We start from the raw sequence: 16,470 nt of genomic DNA, 5'->3' as shown, positions 1-16,470 counted from the left end.
CCCAGCTGCGCTCGGAGCACCTGCTGCCCGGCAAGAGCCCGCCCCCAGCGCCCAGCCCGCGGCAGCGGAGCGCGCCTGGGCGCCCTCGGACGGGCCGGCAGCCCACGGTCGGCGCCGCACTGCCCCCTGGTGGCGGAGCGCTCCCTCGACCCGGCTCGCCACGCCTGGGAGGACGCAGCTGGGGCCTGCGGGCTCTCAGGATGGGGCCTTGGGGGATGGGGCTGGGACCTGCGGGAAACCGGGCTGGGGCGAGAAGGCTCGCAGGACTTCTTGCCACAGAATGTTTCGATGCTGTTTTTAATTCTGCAGAGGTAAGCCTTTCCACTGTAAGTCCAAGCTCAGCCCAGAGGACTGTTCTATTATGCATACACTTTAGTTTAAAAATGTTGCAAATGTAACATGCGTCCTTGTAACAAACTCAAGCAATCCAGAATTATAGAAAGTAAAGAATGAAATAGACTTCTGCTTTGTCCCCCAGACGTCTTTGCACATATTAAGATATGTATATATGGAAATGTTACTGGGAGTCCCGGTTATCCCAAAAGGGGGTCTTTCCTGTTGTGTGGTCAGACCGACACACGAAACCGAAAGTATCAAGCAGTGCAGGCTTTATTCAACGGCTGTGGAGCTAGACGATCTGAAATCAGCTTAGCTTGTGAGAGCTGGGAAATTAAAGGCGTAAATTGTCTTTAACGAAGGGGCTGGACATTAAGAGCAAGGGGGGGAATATTCATGCTTTTCTTGGGAAAGGACGGAGATTTTCCTGGAATCAAGGAACCCCTTTTTTTCTGTCCCTTCTTGGTCTCTTCCAGCCGTTGTCATGGCGACTGTCAACTGTCATGGCGCTGGTGGGAGTGTCACTTAGCGTGAAAACAGGATGATAATGAAGCCAGAGGTTCTTCAGAGGTGCCATCTTGGATTTCGCCGGCTTCAGCTGGTTTCGTCCTAAGAAGGGACCTCAGAACCCAGGCATTCTTTTTCCTGAAAATAAGCAGAGTTAAAGCTGAGTAGGGATTTAGCTCTGTCACATATGCTATCGCATGGGGCAACAAAAGCAGGGTCGGTCCAGCGAAATCAGCAGGCACTACAATGGGTGACACACCCAGCTACATTTATGCAGCATTTTTACAAAAAAGAAACCATACTACCTGTAAAGGAAGCTATGCTAACAAACAACAAAACCAGCAGGAATCAAGATTCCTACTGACACTACCCTTACATAGTTTTAATTTTCCCTGACAACAAATGAGGTTAACAGAGCATAATTATCATCCACCGTGACCCTTTCAAAAAGACAGGCTGTATATATTTGCACTAAGGGAAGAAATCGTGTAATCGTGTAATTTCCCCCACTTAAAGCTTCTTTATTTAAAAAGCTTCACCCACATACGCATGCATGTGTCTTCAAGGTGACCACGATTTATTTCGCAGTCATTCTTTGCACCAGTTCCCAGTTTTTCTCACTAGCTTGCAAGCTCCATGACTCGAGGAGACCAGGGGATCAGAGTTTGTTTTTGCTGAGAAGTGAGTCCTTTATGCCCCAAATAGTGACTGACACAGAGAAGGTGCTCAGTAAACCCTTTTTTTTTTTTTTTTTTTTATTGAGACAGAGTCTCGCTCTGTCACCCAGGCTGGAGTGCAGTGGCCGGATCTCAGCTCACTGCAAGCTCCGCCTCCCGGGTTTACGCCATTCTCCTGCCTCAGCCTCCCGAGTAGCTGGGACTACAGGCGCCGCCACCTCGCCCGGCTAGTTTTTTGTATTTTTTAGTAGAGACGGGGTTTCACCGTGTTAGCCAGGATGGTCTCCATCTCCTGACCTCGTGATCCGCCCGTCTCGGCCTCCCAAAGTGCTGGGATTACCAAAGTAAACACTTTTTAAGGGAATGCCTGCCTGACTGAATCTTAATGATCTGAGGCTTCTAGGTTAATCTTTTTCCCTTTACTGTTTGTTTAAAATATATTATGTTTAAGACCTTCTAACTGGTCAGCCTCCAAGATAGTATTGTGCTGGGCTTGCTTTATTCTGATTTGTTTTCCATGATCCCAGTTCACTTGTCACCCGCTTCTCTTTTTGAATTCACAGTGACGCACAACTTTTAATTTGTTGGAACACAAACATAAGGAATTTTTTTCCATTGTAATGTGAGATATGACAGAGGCAAAATGTTTCTTAAAGACATAAAATAATTACATAAATTGTAATAAAATAGTTATTACAATGTTCTATATTTGGCATTAAGGCGTAGAACCATTGTTTAACCCTAAACTAGGCTGGGCATGGTGGCTCACTCCTGTAATCCCAGCACTTTGGGAGGCTGAGGCTGGTGGATCACTTGAGGCCAGGAGTCAAAGACCAGCCTGGCCTACATGATGAAACCCTGTCTCTACTAAAAATACAATAAAAAATTTAGCCAGGTGTGGTGGTGCTCACCTGTAGTCCCACCTACTCAGGAAGCTGAGGCACCAGAATCGCTTGAGCCTGGGATGCGGAGGTTGCAGTGAGCTGGGATACAGCGCTCCTGCACTCCAGCCTGGGCAACAGAATGAGACCCTGTCTCAAAATAAACTAAACAAATAAATAAAATCCTAAACTGTAAGACCAATATTTGATTCAGAAAAGAGATTTTATTGTACTAATTTATACACTGTTCATGTCAGATACAATCTTTCTTTTTATTAGATGAAACTGGAAAAGCAACTTAGAATAATTCAATCAGTCTAAAAGAATAACAGCTGATGAGATGCAGTCAATAAGCAGTTTTGTATTTGTATTTTATAAGAAATTAGAAAACATAATTTTGGGGAGATCTTCTCATAGTTAACAGCATATATAAGTTAGAAATGTACTCTGCTAGCTCACAAGATATTTTAAAGCAGGGATTTTAGTGTCACTAAACTTTTATTTTTATTATTATTATTATTATTATTTTGAGACAGAGTCTCGCTCTGTCGCCCAGGCTGGAGTGCAGTGGCGCAATCTCAGCTCACTGCAAGCTCCGCCTCCTGGGTTCACGCCATTCTCCTGCCTCAGCCTCCTGAGCAGTTGGGACTACAGGCGCCGCCACCACGCCCGGCTAATGTTTTATATTTTTAGTAGAGACGGGGTTTCACCGCCAGTATGGTCTTGATCTCCTGACCTTGTGATCCGCATGCCTCAGCCTCCCAAAGTGCTGGGATTACAGGCGTGAGCCACCACGCCTGGCCCTATAATAGTTATTCTTAACACAATTTTTTTTTACTTTGGAATAACTTTAGATTCACAGAAAAGTTGGATAATACAGGTAGCTACCATATACCCCAACGCAGTTTCCCCTAATGGTGACATATTACCATGGTAGTGTTGTGAATTCTTATGTCAGGTTGCCTCCCCATCCATTTTGAATATACATTGGACTTTCCCATACCAAAATCAAGGCTCAATCACCCTGGACAAAGTTGCTGGTTCTCCACCTTCTCCCAGTTCTTTTACGTGGTAGATCCAGATATCTACCTCATACAACTACCTCCTGTTGACCACTTCCCTATGGCACAGCTGCATACAACCTACTGGCCACACTGACCCTCACACCCCACGTAGAATGTGCAGATATGCCGGAGGGCCCACAACTCAGTCACTGTGCAGCCCCCTGGAACTCATGCCTGCTTGCTGTAAACCACCAAATAAGAATCCCCATGGGAAACCTGTTGGGATAACACCCTGGACCCAATAAAAGTGTTGGCCCATGGGTTGCTCTCTTGGTCTCTCTGCCTGCACTCCCTGATTTCCGTGAATATGGCCTCCAAGTATGCCATGTACCCCAGGACCTGTGAGTAATAAACTGTTTCTATCCTGTGTGTCTCCTAATCATTGTGGGGGTGCTCCACATCTTAAAGATCTTAAAGTAAAATAGAAACATTTGTGGAAACGAAGATCCCAACACTGGTACATTACTATTAACTCCAGGCTTCATTTGGGTTTCACAGTTTTTTCATTAATATCAGCCTAAGTATTTTAAAAATAGCAGAAAAGAGGGATTTAACTTTACAGTAGTAATTTATGAACAAACAGATAATATTCTTGAGAAACTTCTTGTTTATTGATAACACCTTTAATTATATATTATATCAATATGCCTGAGAAATCAGGCCTTGGTAAAGATTTTTCTTTACTAAGTAATTCATGCAAAATATAGTAACTGACAATGACAATACAGTGTCCAGGTAACTCAAGAATTATAAGTCATTCAATGGAATAACATAGTGTTTTGAAATGTAAAAGATAAATATAAATAAAAGTCATATTAAGACAAAATTTATTTGTGATAAAAGTAAAATTTGTTATTCTCTCTAGCTATATAGATAAGACAGGATCCCTATGGTGCATTGTTTCAAGACTTACTAAGAAAACCAGTAATTTTTTTTTTTTTTTTTTTTTTTATGCCACTTTGGTTTCAAAGGCACTTGCTTTGGCCACTTTAAGAGTTTTGTAGACCTAAGTATTGGCTGTTAATGACATATTTCTAAATTATATACATCAATAATATGACAATAGCTTCAGGTCAGGAACTACTGTGATTTAGATGTTTGTTCCTTCCAAACCTCATGTTGAAATGTGTTTCATCTTTTTTCTTGTTTTCATAGAGACAGGGCCTTGCTCTGTTACCCAGGCTGGAGTGCTGTGGTGTGATCATGACTCACTGTAGCCGTGAACTCCTGGGCTCAAGCAATCCTCCCACCTAAGCCTCCGGAGTAGCTGGGACTACAGGTGAGCGCCACCAAGTCTGACCTCAAGTTGAAATTTCATCACCAATGTTGGAGTGGGGCTTAATGGGAGGTAAGTAGGTTGCAGGGCCAGATCCTTATGAATAGATGAGTGCCCTCCCTCAGGGGTGAGTGAGTTCTTCCAGAGCTGGTTGTTAGAAACAATCCTGGACTTCCCTCCTTTCTCTCTTGCTTACTGTCTTGCCATGTAATCTCTGCACACTCCAGTTCTCCTTCGCCTTCCACCATGAGTAGGGCATCTGCATCTGAGGCCCTCATCAGACGCAGATACCCAACCTTGAACATTCCAACCATTCAGAGCCTTTAGCCAAATCTTTTTTCTTTATAAATTACTTAGGCTCAGGTATTCCTTTACAGCAACACAAAACAGACTAAGACAGGAACCTACCCTCCTTAGAAGAAGGCCATGTGTCATAAGGGTATTGAGTCTAAGATTTTAGTGTCTACACTCCTTCTCACATTTTCCATTCTCTCCATTTTCTTTCTTTCTTTCTTTCGAGACAGAATCTCGCTCTGTGGCTCAGGCTGGAGTGCAGTGGCACGATCTCGGCTCACTTCAAGCTCTGCCTCCCGGGTTCATGCCATTCTCCTGCCTCAGCCTCCCCAGTAGCTGGGACTACAGGCGCCTGACACAACGCCTGACTAATTTTTTTTGTATTTTTAGTAGAGACGGGGCTTCCCTGTGTTAGCCAGGATGGTCTCGATCTCCTGACCGCGTGATTCGCCCGCCTCGGCCTCCCAAAGTGCTGGGATTACAGGCGTGAGCCACCGCGCCCGGCCATTCTCTCCATATTCCCAAGTCCTATGATACAGTTGAAAATCCTACACACTAATAAAGCCATAGGAACTTATAAGTGTCAAGCACATATGAAAATCAGACAATGTGCAAAGAAAAACAGGTTCTGTGTTGCATGAGAACGAGAAACTAATGTTCAGTTCAGGCATATGAATTGTTCAGAAACATGGTCTGATCAAAGTTATGTCAGCCTTAATAGTAATCTGACTGATAAACAACTAATACTTGAAGGATGGTACTGATATGGACTATTTCACCGGAAGATTGTTTACTTGATAACTTTTTTTTAAGTTCTGCAAGGTGGTTTAACATCCAAAAATATGTAGTCAATCCTGGGTATTCATGGAGGACTGGGACCAGGACCCCTCACGTACATCAAAATCCACAGATGCTCAAATCCCTGATAGAAAATGGCATAGTATTGACACATAACCTTTGCACATCCTCCCATATTCTGTAAATAATCTCTAGATTCCATTGTAATCTCATACATCTAATACAATGTAAATGCTATATAAATAGTTGGTACACTGTATTTTTTTATTTGTATTTTTCTATTGTTGTTTTGCTTTTTTTTTTCCCAAATATATTCCATTGGAGGTTGGTTGCATCAACAGAAATCAGCAGATATGGAACACACAAATACAGGAGGACAACTATACCTAAATCTAGATTAATGTAAGTGCTGAGAAAATATTTTTTCTCCATTTAGGTAGGTCTTACCAGAGGGGAAACTAGACTCACTCAAAGATTGCTTTGATCAATCCACACACAGTTCGGTGACTGACAGGGTGTCAGTATCTGTTATATGTGTCACCACCCCATGCTAGAGGTGTCAACAGATTATGTAACCTTTCTGAGGACTCACAATATAATAATTGATAATAATATTGATCACATATAGATAGACTTGCTTGACACAGGATTGCCACAGACCTTCAATTTGTAAAAAAATGCAACATCTGTGGAAGTACTATAAAGAGAAGCAGAATAAGGCAGATATGCCTGTATAAGACAAAGGGAGAATCTTGAAAGCTGCAAGAGATGTACAAGGGATCCTCAATAAATCCATACGTCTGTGGCCAATGAATTTTTGACAAGACTGCCAAGTCCATTCATTGATGAAATAATAGTTTCTTTAATATATGCTGTGAGAGAAATGGATTTCCACATGCAAGGCTAAAGTTGGGCTCTACTTCACAGCATATGTGAAAAATAATTCACAACCTAAATATAACAACTAAAGTCATATCGAGGAAAACGTAAGAGTAAATCTTCATGATCTTGTGTTTGGCAATGGGTTCTTAGACAAGACACTAAAAGCCCAGGAAGAAACAACAAGAAATAGGTAAATTGGAGTTCATAAAAAATGTGGAACTTTTATATCAAAGGACATTTTCAAGAAAGTGAAAGACAACCTACAGAATGGGAGAAAATATTTGCAAATCCTGTATCTGATAACATCCAGAATATACAAAGAACACCTACAACTCAGCCGGGCATGGTGGGAGGCCGAGGTGGGTGGATCACCTAAGGTCGGGAGTTTGAGACCAGCCTGACCAACATGGAGAAACCCTGTCCCTAAAAAATACAAAAATACAAAATTAGCCAGATGTGGTGGTGCATTCCTGTAATCCCAGCTACTCGGGACGCTGAGGCACGAGAATCACTTGAACCCGGGAGGCGGAGGTTGCAGTGAGCCGAGATCATGCCACTGCACTCCAGCCTGGGCAACCAGAGTGAAACTGTCTCAAAAAACAAACAAAAAACCTACACCTCAACAACAAATAGACAAACAACCAAATTAAATGGTTAGCAAAGGACTTGAATAGACATTTGTCTAAGAAAGGTATACAAATGGCCAGTAAGCACCTGAAAGATACTCAAAGTCATTAGTCCTTAGGGAAATGCAAATCAAAACCACAATGAGATACCACTTCACTCTAGCAAGGATGGTTATAATTTACAGGGAGTAAAAGAAACATAACAAATGTGCGTGAGAATGTAGAGAAGTTGGAACCTGCGTACGTTGTTGGTGAAAATGTGAAATGGTGTAGACACTGTGGAAAGAATTTGGCTGTTCCTCAGAAAGCTAAACATAGAATGACCATAGATTTGTTGTAATACCAACAATTCCACTCCAAGGTGTATAACCAAAATTACTGAACACAGGGACTGAAACAGATACTCGTACACCAATAATCATTACAATGCCTGGTATACTCCTTCCTTCCTTCGTTTCTTTCTTTCTTTCTTTCTTTCTTTCTTTCTTTCTTTCTTTCTTTCTTTCTTTCTTTCTTTCTTTCCTTTCTTTCCTTCCTTCCTTCCTTCCTTCCTTCCTTCCTTCCTTCCTTCCTTCCTTCCTTCCTTCCTTCTTTCTTTCTTTCTTTCTTTCTCTCCTTCCTTCTTTCTTTTCCTTCTTTCGCTCTTGTTGCCCAGGCTGGAGTGCTATGGCGCCATCTTGGCTCACCGCAACCTCCGCCTCCCAGGTTCAAGTGATTCTCCTGCCTCAGCCTCCCTAGTAGCTGTCATGTGCCACCACGCCCAGCTAATTTGGTATTTTTAGTACAGACGGGGTTTCTCCATGTTGGTCAGGCTGGTCTCGAACTCCCGACCTCAGGTGATCTGCCCTCCTCGGTCTCCCAAAGTGCTGGGATTACNGGGTTCACGCCATTCTCCTGCCTCAGCCTCCCGAGTGGCTGGGATTACAGGCACCCACCACCAGACCCAGCTAATTTTTTTGTATTTTTAGTAGAGACAGGGTTTCACCATGTTAGCCAGGAAGGTTTCGATCTCCTGACCTCGTGATCCGCCCGCCTCGGCCTCCCAAAGTGCTGGGATTACAGGCGGTAGCCACCGCGCCAGGCCTGTTTTTGTGTTTGTTTGAGACAGGGTCTCTGTCGTTCAGGCTGGAGTGCAGTGGCACGATCTCAGCTCACTGCAGCCTCCACCTCCTGGGTTCAAGCAATTCTCCTGCCTCAGCCTCCTGAGTAGCTGGGATTACAGGTGTACACCACCTGGCAAATTTTTTTATTTTTGGTAGAGACAGGGTTTCACCATGTTGGCCAGGCTGGTCTCAAACTTTTGACCTTAGGTGATCTGCCCACCTCTGCCTCTGAAAGTGCTGGGATTATAAGCATGAGCCATGGTGCCCGACCCGAGTGTTTCTATTTGGGATGAAGACAACGTTTTGGAAATAAATAGTTGTAATGGTTGCACAGCACTCTGAAGGTAATTAATGCCACTGAATTGTACACTTAAAATGGTGAAAATAGTAAATTTCATGTTATTCAGATTTTGCTACCCACAAACCAAAACAAAAAATCCAAAAACCTTTATGTTGTTATGAAGAAGCAGTTTTCCAAAGGAATGGGGATGCTGGTAGCAGAAGGAAAAGAAATCTCATTAAATAAACACAAAAGCAATGACCTCTTCAGGAGGTGGCTCAGCTAGTTTAGCCTTACCTTAGCACCATGATGGTCTATTTTATCCAGAATTAGAAATATGGGACTTTGGGGAGAAGAGATGTGTACCTGCCTCACCTGCCTTCCTGCCCAGAATGCCGACTCCGACTCTTGCATTCCACTAAGGCTGGGGATTACATGAAAAGTGAGAATCTGGAAACCCCAGATATGATGTTTGTCGTTGGAGCTGACTATCTCGTTTTAGTAGCATGTCCTCCTCCTCAAACTCGGGATGCAGTTATGGTCACATCTCATTTGTTTGCAGTAATTGCTCAGCTCCAATACCAGATTAGCAGGAAGTTCTGTTATTTTCCTTTTGAGGATGGGCTCCTCCTGAACTGTCCTGGAATCTACCACCGTTCAACTTACACGATTCAAAAGATCCAGGGAACTAGGCCAGTCCAGCTTTCAACCCTAAGCAGGGAGCAACTTGCTCAGTCCACGTTGTGATCTCTCCTCGCTGCCACAAGGTGGTGACGTTGCATCACAGACTCGCATGATGGGCGCGCAGGCGCCAATGCTCTCAGGACCTGCTGTGCCATTCCTAAATGAAAGCTGCTCCCAGGATCTGAACTCACGAGACAAGGCAGCCTGTTCCCCGCTGGGGAGCTTAGGGGCAAAAGGGCATCTCAGAGAGAGGGCACATGCTCACCTCTGAAGACATCATCAATACATAGACCAATCAATGCCAGCACTGCACCTTAGGATGGGGAGGGCCACTGTGAGTTACAGCAAAATGAACGAATGAATGAACCAGTAAGTATATGAGAGGGAAAGTCCCAACGACCCTCAGGAAGTGCAATCAACAGTTGCAGTTATTTTCATTAGGAACATTATAAACACAGGGGAAACCTTCCTTCCTTCTGCTCTTTTGTTAGAGTGGGACATCAATGTTTCTGGTCTCTATTTCTAGGACACCAGAAATCAAGGTATAGAGTTTGGAGAAGGGACTTGGAGAGGTCACAGTGGCAGGTGGCTGCCAAATGGGGTGGCAGAATCCAGCAAGCGCTGGAGAAAGACAATCGGCCCAAACTGTTCACCAGCACCGCCCCCAACCCCCCACTGGCTCTGGTTCCAAGACTTCCCATTTTCTAGGCATTTCTTTGGCCTTAAACCATTTTCCTTTAATTGAACTTTTTCTGTGGAGCCATGCACCCTTTATCCGGTTTCTCCCGATGGTGACATCTCACAAAGGACGGTCCAGTATCCCAACGGCGTGTTGCGTTCCGCGGGACGCAGATTTCCTTCACAGGCAACCCCTGGGATGCGTTTTTATAGCCACACGCACCCGCCTCCCTAACTCCTGGGCACCGCTAATAAGTGCTGCATTTCTCTCCTCTGTTTTTTGGAGAAATGAACCATCCGTGCGTGACCTTTGGGGGAGCATCTTGCATAATACCAGTACACCAGCGGCGCCGTCGGTGAGTGACCTTTGGGACTGGTTTCTCTCACCAGCCTAACTCCCTGGGAGATCCGAGCAAGCTGATGAGCGTATCAGTGGCTCATTCTTTCTTTTGCACCACGGACCCTCATTCTGTAACCGGGATACCTGCTAGGGACGGGGAGCGGGAGGCGCAGGGCAGGGGCGTCCCTCTTCTCGGCACAGCGTCCCCGCGCTGGATTTCTATCAATCCAGTTTCCACTTCCCTGGAGGCCAGCAGGGTCCTCCCCAATCCCGGATCGCGGGACGAGGCCCCGGGCGGACCTCAGGGGCGGGGAGTGGACAGAGCTTAGGGGCCGGGGCGAGTTGTGAGTGGGGCGGGACGCCGGCGTGGAGGCGGGGCCTGGGCGTGGGAGGGCGTGGAGCGAGGCGCCGCACCGCCGGGGCGGGGTGTGGGCGGGGCTCCGGGGCGGGTGTGGGCGGGGCTCCGGGCGGGCTCCGGGGCGGGGTGTGGGAGGGCGGGGCGCGGAACATGGGCGGGACGGAGAGTGGGCGGGGCTTCTGTTTGGCCAGCGTGCTGCGGAAAGACGCCTGCTGTCCAGCGTCTCGGGGCGGGTTCTGGGCTCCTTGGGTTGGCGCCTGTGCCTGGTCCCCGAGGGCGCAGTCGCAGCGCTCCTGCCCGCCAGGCGTCTGCGAGTGCGCGACCCTGTGCGGCCGGAACCTGGGGCAACTCCGAGAGCGGTCCTTGGGGAGACGCGGGTTCCAGCCCTGCGGCTCCTACTGGGGAGTGCGCTGGTCGGAGGGTGAGTGATCCCCAGTCGGGGACCGGGGGACTTGGGAGGGATAGTTCCCGGACTGGAGGGTCAGAACGCTCCCTGGGATTTCACCTGGCCGGCCATATGGCCCTGTGGGTCATCGCGCCCAGGCCAGGAACCATTCTGAACCTAGGATCGTACTTGGCTCTAACTGAACGCGCCCGCACGCAGGGCCCCGGTGTCGAATCGTCTGGTTGAATCTGCCCTCAACCCTATGGAGCGGGTGCGGGTATCATAGTCACATTACAGGTAGGAATCAGCGGGCCCGAGGTCAGTCTGTAAAGCGGGTACCCGGGTTTAGGCCCGTGCGTTGCCCAGCGCTGCCCTGAAGGTGCGGCTGAATCACTGGTTTGCGCTGCCTTTGTCAAGGACATTGTGGCAGTCTGGAAAAAAAAAATCAGCTTCTCTAACCTATAATCTCTCTGAAAAAAATAAATAAATAAGCTTTTTTTATTATTACTATTTTTGAGATGGAGTCTCGCTCTGTCGTCCAGGCTGGAGTGCAGTGGCACGATTTCGGTTCACTGCAACCTCCGCCTCCCGGGTTCAAGCAATTCTTCCGCCTCAGCCTCCTGAGTAGCTGGGATTACAGGCGCGCGCCACCACGCCTGGCTAATTCTTTGTATTTTAGCAGAGTCGGGTTTCATGTTGGTCAGGCTGGTCTCAAACTCCTGACCTCGTGATCTGCCCGCCTCAGCCTCCCAAAGTGCTGGGATTGCAGGTATGAGCCACTGTGCCCGGCCCTGTTTTTTTTTTTTTTTTTTTTTTTTTTTTTGAGAAGGGTCTCACTCTGTTGCCCAAGCTGGAGTGCAATGGCGCAATCTCAGCTCACTGCAACCTCCGCCTCCCAGGTTCAAGCTATTCTCCTACCTCAGCCTCCCGAGTAGCTGGGATTACAGGTGCGAGCCACCACGCTCAGTTAATTTTTTGTATTTTTAGTAGAAATGGGGTTTCACCGTGTTAGCCAGGCAGGTCTCAAACTCCTGACCTCAGGTGATCCGCCTGCCTCCGCCTCCCAAAGTGCTGGGATTACAGGCATGAACCATTATGCGCAGCCAAAAATCAGCTTCTTTAACCTTTAATCTGTGAAAAAATAAATCAGTTTAACCTTTAATCTCCGAAGATCTCAGCCAAAGCAAACATGAAAAGGAATATGTATTAAATAATATACACTTCTAGCTGTGCTGTTTATAGTGCTGGGGAAAAAATGGAAATAACCTAAGGTCCCAGAAATAGGAAGATGGGCACACAAGGGTATGCAGGCAATGGTTTAGCAGCAGCACGAATACACGCTGAATACACTGTGAAGGGTTGTCTGTTAGAATGCCCAGCAGGGGGACTTGTCCACATGGAAAGAGGCACAGGAAATAAAGTGAAAACATTACAAAATAACTTCTGCATGCTGATTCAAATCAAATAATGTACACGTCAAAAATATCAGAGCCCATTTGACCTGGTATGTACAGTTTCATAAGCACATGGCTCTTTTCTCCTGTAGGCCTGGGTAGGTGCATAGTTTCCGACAAGGGAGAGAACTCACTGCTGTGGATGGGGTGCCAAGGGAAGTGCCTGGGGTGAAGTGAACAGTGATGCACTGCAAGTCAAGGGCCTGGGTTGGAGTCTTTCTCTACTAATTCAAATAGTATAGAAAATAGAGCTGAGTCACTCAAATAGAGCTGAGTCACTCAGCTCTTGGACCTCAGATTCTTATTCTGAACCACTAGGGGGATGGAGACAGAAGTCACAGACTCACATGCCACCAGGCATATGATGTAAATATGTAAACTGGGCCAAGGAATACAATAGGGTGTGGTGAGCTGGGGACACTGAAGAATGGATGCGCTGCCTAGAGGAGGGAAAATGAAGCATTTCATACAAACAACATGTCTTCGGGCAGTCATTTTGGGAATCAGGATAAGGTGTTTCCCCAGGCTGCAGAAACACCGGCAATGTTTACAAAGGTAAATCATTTCGTATCACTCTTTTTCTTTCTTTTTTGAGACAGAGTCTTGCTCTGTTGCCCAGGCTGGAGTGCAATGGCAGAATCTTGGCTTACTGCAACCTCCACCTCCCAGGTTCAAGCAATTCTCCTGACTCAGCCTCCCAAGTAGCTGGGACTACAGGTACGTGCCACCATACCTGGCTAATTTTTGTATTTTTTAGTAGAGATGGGGTTTTGCCACATTGACCAGGCTGGTTTCAAACTCCTGACCTCAGGCGATCCCCCCATGTCGGCCCCTCAAAATGCTGGGATTACAGGTGTGAGCCACCACAGCTGGCCATCATTCCATATTACTCTCTAGCTTAAGAGGCTCCAAGGGCTTTCTGTCAGGCTTAGAATAAAATCCTCACCCCTACCCTAGGAGGGGTCAGACCCCTCCCACCTCCCTGACTGCATCTACCACCACCCAACTCTTTTTTTTTTTTAACCATAGTTCAGCCAAACAGGCTTTCTTTTTTTTCTTTTACTTTCTCTTTTTTCTTGAAACAGAGTCTCACTCTGTCACCCAGGCTGGAGTGCAGCAAACTCTAACCTCAGCCCCCTGAGCAGCTGGGACTACAGACATGCGCCACCACACCTGGCTAATTTTTTTAAATCTTTGGTAGAGATGGGATCTCACTATGTTGCCCAGGCTGGTCTCAAATTCCTAGGCTCAAGTGATCTCCTGCCTCAGCCTCCCAAAGTGCTGGGATTACAGGCATAGGCCACTGAGCCTAGCTCAGACTTTTTTGCTGTTTCCTGAACCTGAAACCAGCACCCGTCTCAGGCCCTAACTTACTATCCCATCTACCTGGACTTTTGTTTATAGATCTTTGTGTGGCTGGTTCCAGGTCACCAGTCCCTGCTCTGAGACACCTTCCTGGAGCACTTATCTAAAATAGCAAACATTCCCCTGCTGTTTGGTCCATTAGAGTATTTGCTTATCACTATTAGGTACCATGGTTCTGGTACTTACCGTCACCTGGAATTCTGTGGCACTTTCTTTGCCGGCTTGTTTATTGTTTCTTGCCCACCCCCAACCTCTGCCCGAAAAGTACAAAATTCCCTTCTTATCTGTCTTGTGGCCCCAGCACCTGGCACAGCACCTGCCCAGAGGTGAGCCCTCCTGCCAGGAGGGGTCCAGCTGAACGAACGTGTGTGTGGGTTAGGAATTGTCCCACTCACTGCTAGTAACGGAGTCAACTCCAGCGGCTTTCACAGAACTCGCGAAGAGCCTGGAGCGTCTCAGAAACCATCACCCGCTCCGGAACCTCCGTGACTCCGGGCTCCATACTCACCTTCCAATCTCAGTTTCGCCTCCACCTTGACCTTTCCTCCTGGGGGCCTGTCCGCAATTCTCCTTCAGATTCTTCCCCTGTTTTTAACCTGAGAGCACCTGCCTCACCTTAGACCTGCTCCCTGCTGGCCTCAGGGTCCCTCCATGGTGTGCGCCAGGGGCAGCCGCCTTCTCTCCAAGTTCCCGATTGATTGAGAGCAACCTAAGAAGGTGGCCAACCCCTGAGCTGCCTGGCCACGCCACGCCCACAGAGTCAGAAGAAGGGCCCTCCTCCTCGGCCTCACCGACCAGACTTCTGCTTCCCTGGGCTTTCCCAGGCCTCCCTGTGCGCTGTGACAGCCAAAGTTTGCTTTCTACAAAGTCACCTCCAGACAGTCACTATCTACCAGGGCACTCCTGAGCCTCCCAGCTAATGATGAGGTCATTCACTGTCCTCTCTTTTTCCTTTAAGATAAATCCCTTTCCCGACCCGCCTTTTTGGCTCACAGCCCTACTTAAGTTACAGCCCTACTTCTCACTGCCAAGCGTGGGTGTCACTGCTGGCTTGGGGAGCGTGGATCTTATAAACTTGCCTCATCGGGAGGCTTTGAGGAGTGACCTCCAGGGACTAGACAAGTAGCTTGTTCTTCACAATCAGTGCCCTCCCAAGAACATCCAGGGTTTCAGCCTCAGTGCTAAGACAACTATGTCTCTCCCTGACATATGCTCGCTGCTGGTAATTCTAGGGAAAGCAGAGGGCTGTGCAGGTGCCCCTGCCCCTAGGCTAGGAGAGCTGGCAAATGCCTAGAGACCCAAAGGCCTCATCCTCAGGGAGGCCAACTCTTCTGTTTTAGTGATATTTTATTGTGATTTACAGTGCAACTGACCGGTTCAAACAATACCACCTGTATTCATAAACTTTCTCTTTCCTTTCCTTCCTCACTGCCCAGCTTTAGGTTCACCCCTGTAAATGTTGCTAGTGTCAGAATAGGAACCTCCCTGCACTTTGAATGGATGAATGTGACCTCTCCCACATTCTGCGGTGCTGTGATGTGCCTTAAACACACCAAGGTGCTTGGACACAAAGCCTGTGCCTGGAGCCCTTATGCAGTTTCAGACTGACAGGCCATAACCCTCCCTACAGACTCAGTGCCATTGTAGATGTTTCTGCCTGGAAAATACATAAACACAAATATCTGCAGTTAGCAAACCACCACCGTCTTGCAGCCCTCAGGAATCCAGGTTTCTTTGATATTTCTGCTCCCCGTCCTTGGTGCATAGCCTCCATCCCCAGGACGATCCACAGTCCAGCTGGGAAGAGAGCCATGGACAAAGCCGGAGGGAACCAGCTCCCACACCTCCCAGCCCCAGCTGAGTTAGCTTCTTGAGGGTATTTCCTGGAAGCCCTGCTGTCACTTCTGCGGACGCCTCACTGGCCGTCTCAACTGCAAGGCAGCCTAGGAAGTGTAGTGTCTCCCTGGACACAGGGTTTCCTGGAATCAATTCAGGGTCTGTCCTTAGGGAACCAGAGTGGGGATATTGAGTCACCAAAGATGCAGGTTCCCAGCTGTCCAGTGAAGTCAAGAGAACGGGGAAGGGTTTGAACCCAACTTTGGGTATTTGGAGTGGTCAGAGCTGTCTGACTCCTTCTGGGGTGGCAGTGCCCCACTCTGATAAGTCCCATGCCTGCCCCCCACTCAGCTTCAGCCACAATGATGTAACTTCTTTTCCTTTATGTCCACAGGGCAGCTGGCCTGGGTGGAGCCCACTCCTCTGCACCCACCTCACTTCTTGCAGTATTTTGCAGACCCCAGCCCTATGCGTGTGCTCTTGGATAGCTGGAGGTAGAGAGCAGGCCCTGGAAGATGCTCATTCAGGCCGTGCTCAAGATTCTAGTCCTGGTGTGGACAAGCACCACTTCTGTGTGTCTGTGCTTTTTGTTTTGCTGTGAAGACACACTGATAGGTTCACGTTGTCGTTTGGACACAACACGCAG

General features: G+C 47.4%; 1 protein-coding gene and 1 pseudogene across 5 annotated transcripts in view; both read left to right on the top strand.

Annotated features, from left to right (window-relative positions):
- Positions 1 to 11,455, top strand: part of LOC108514216 (uncharacterized) — an 11,915-nt pseudogene extending 460 nt beyond the window's left edge.
- Positions 10,937 to 16,470, top strand: part of NQO2 (N-ribosyldihydronicotinamide:quinone dehydrogenase 2) — a 19,180-nt gene continuing 13,646 nt past the window's right edge. The window contains exons 1-2 of one of the 5 annotated variants that reach the window (XM_017850303.1): positions 10,937 to 11,205; positions 16,219 to 16,375. The gene's annotated coding sequence lies outside the window, so the exon portion shown is untranslated. Of the gene's footprint in view, positions 11,206 to 13,295; positions 13,341 to 16,218; positions 16,376 to 16,470 lie in introns of those variants that run through there. The other 4 variants (XM_017850301.1, XM_017850302.1, XM_017850300.1 and 1 more) reach the window with 4 other exon arrangements.

This window comes from Rhinopithecus bieti, unplaced genomic scaffold, assembly GCF_001698545.2.
Source record: "Rhinopithecus bieti isolate Rb0 unplaced genomic scaffold, ASM169854v2 scaffold_32012, whole genome shotgun sequence".
In the NCBI taxonomy this organism is placed as follows: Eukaryota; Metazoa; Chordata; class Mammalia; order Primates; family Cercopithecidae; genus Rhinopithecus; species Rhinopithecus bieti.
Note: the sequence above shows the minus strand (reverse complement) of the source record. Positions and strands in the feature narration are given on the sequence as shown.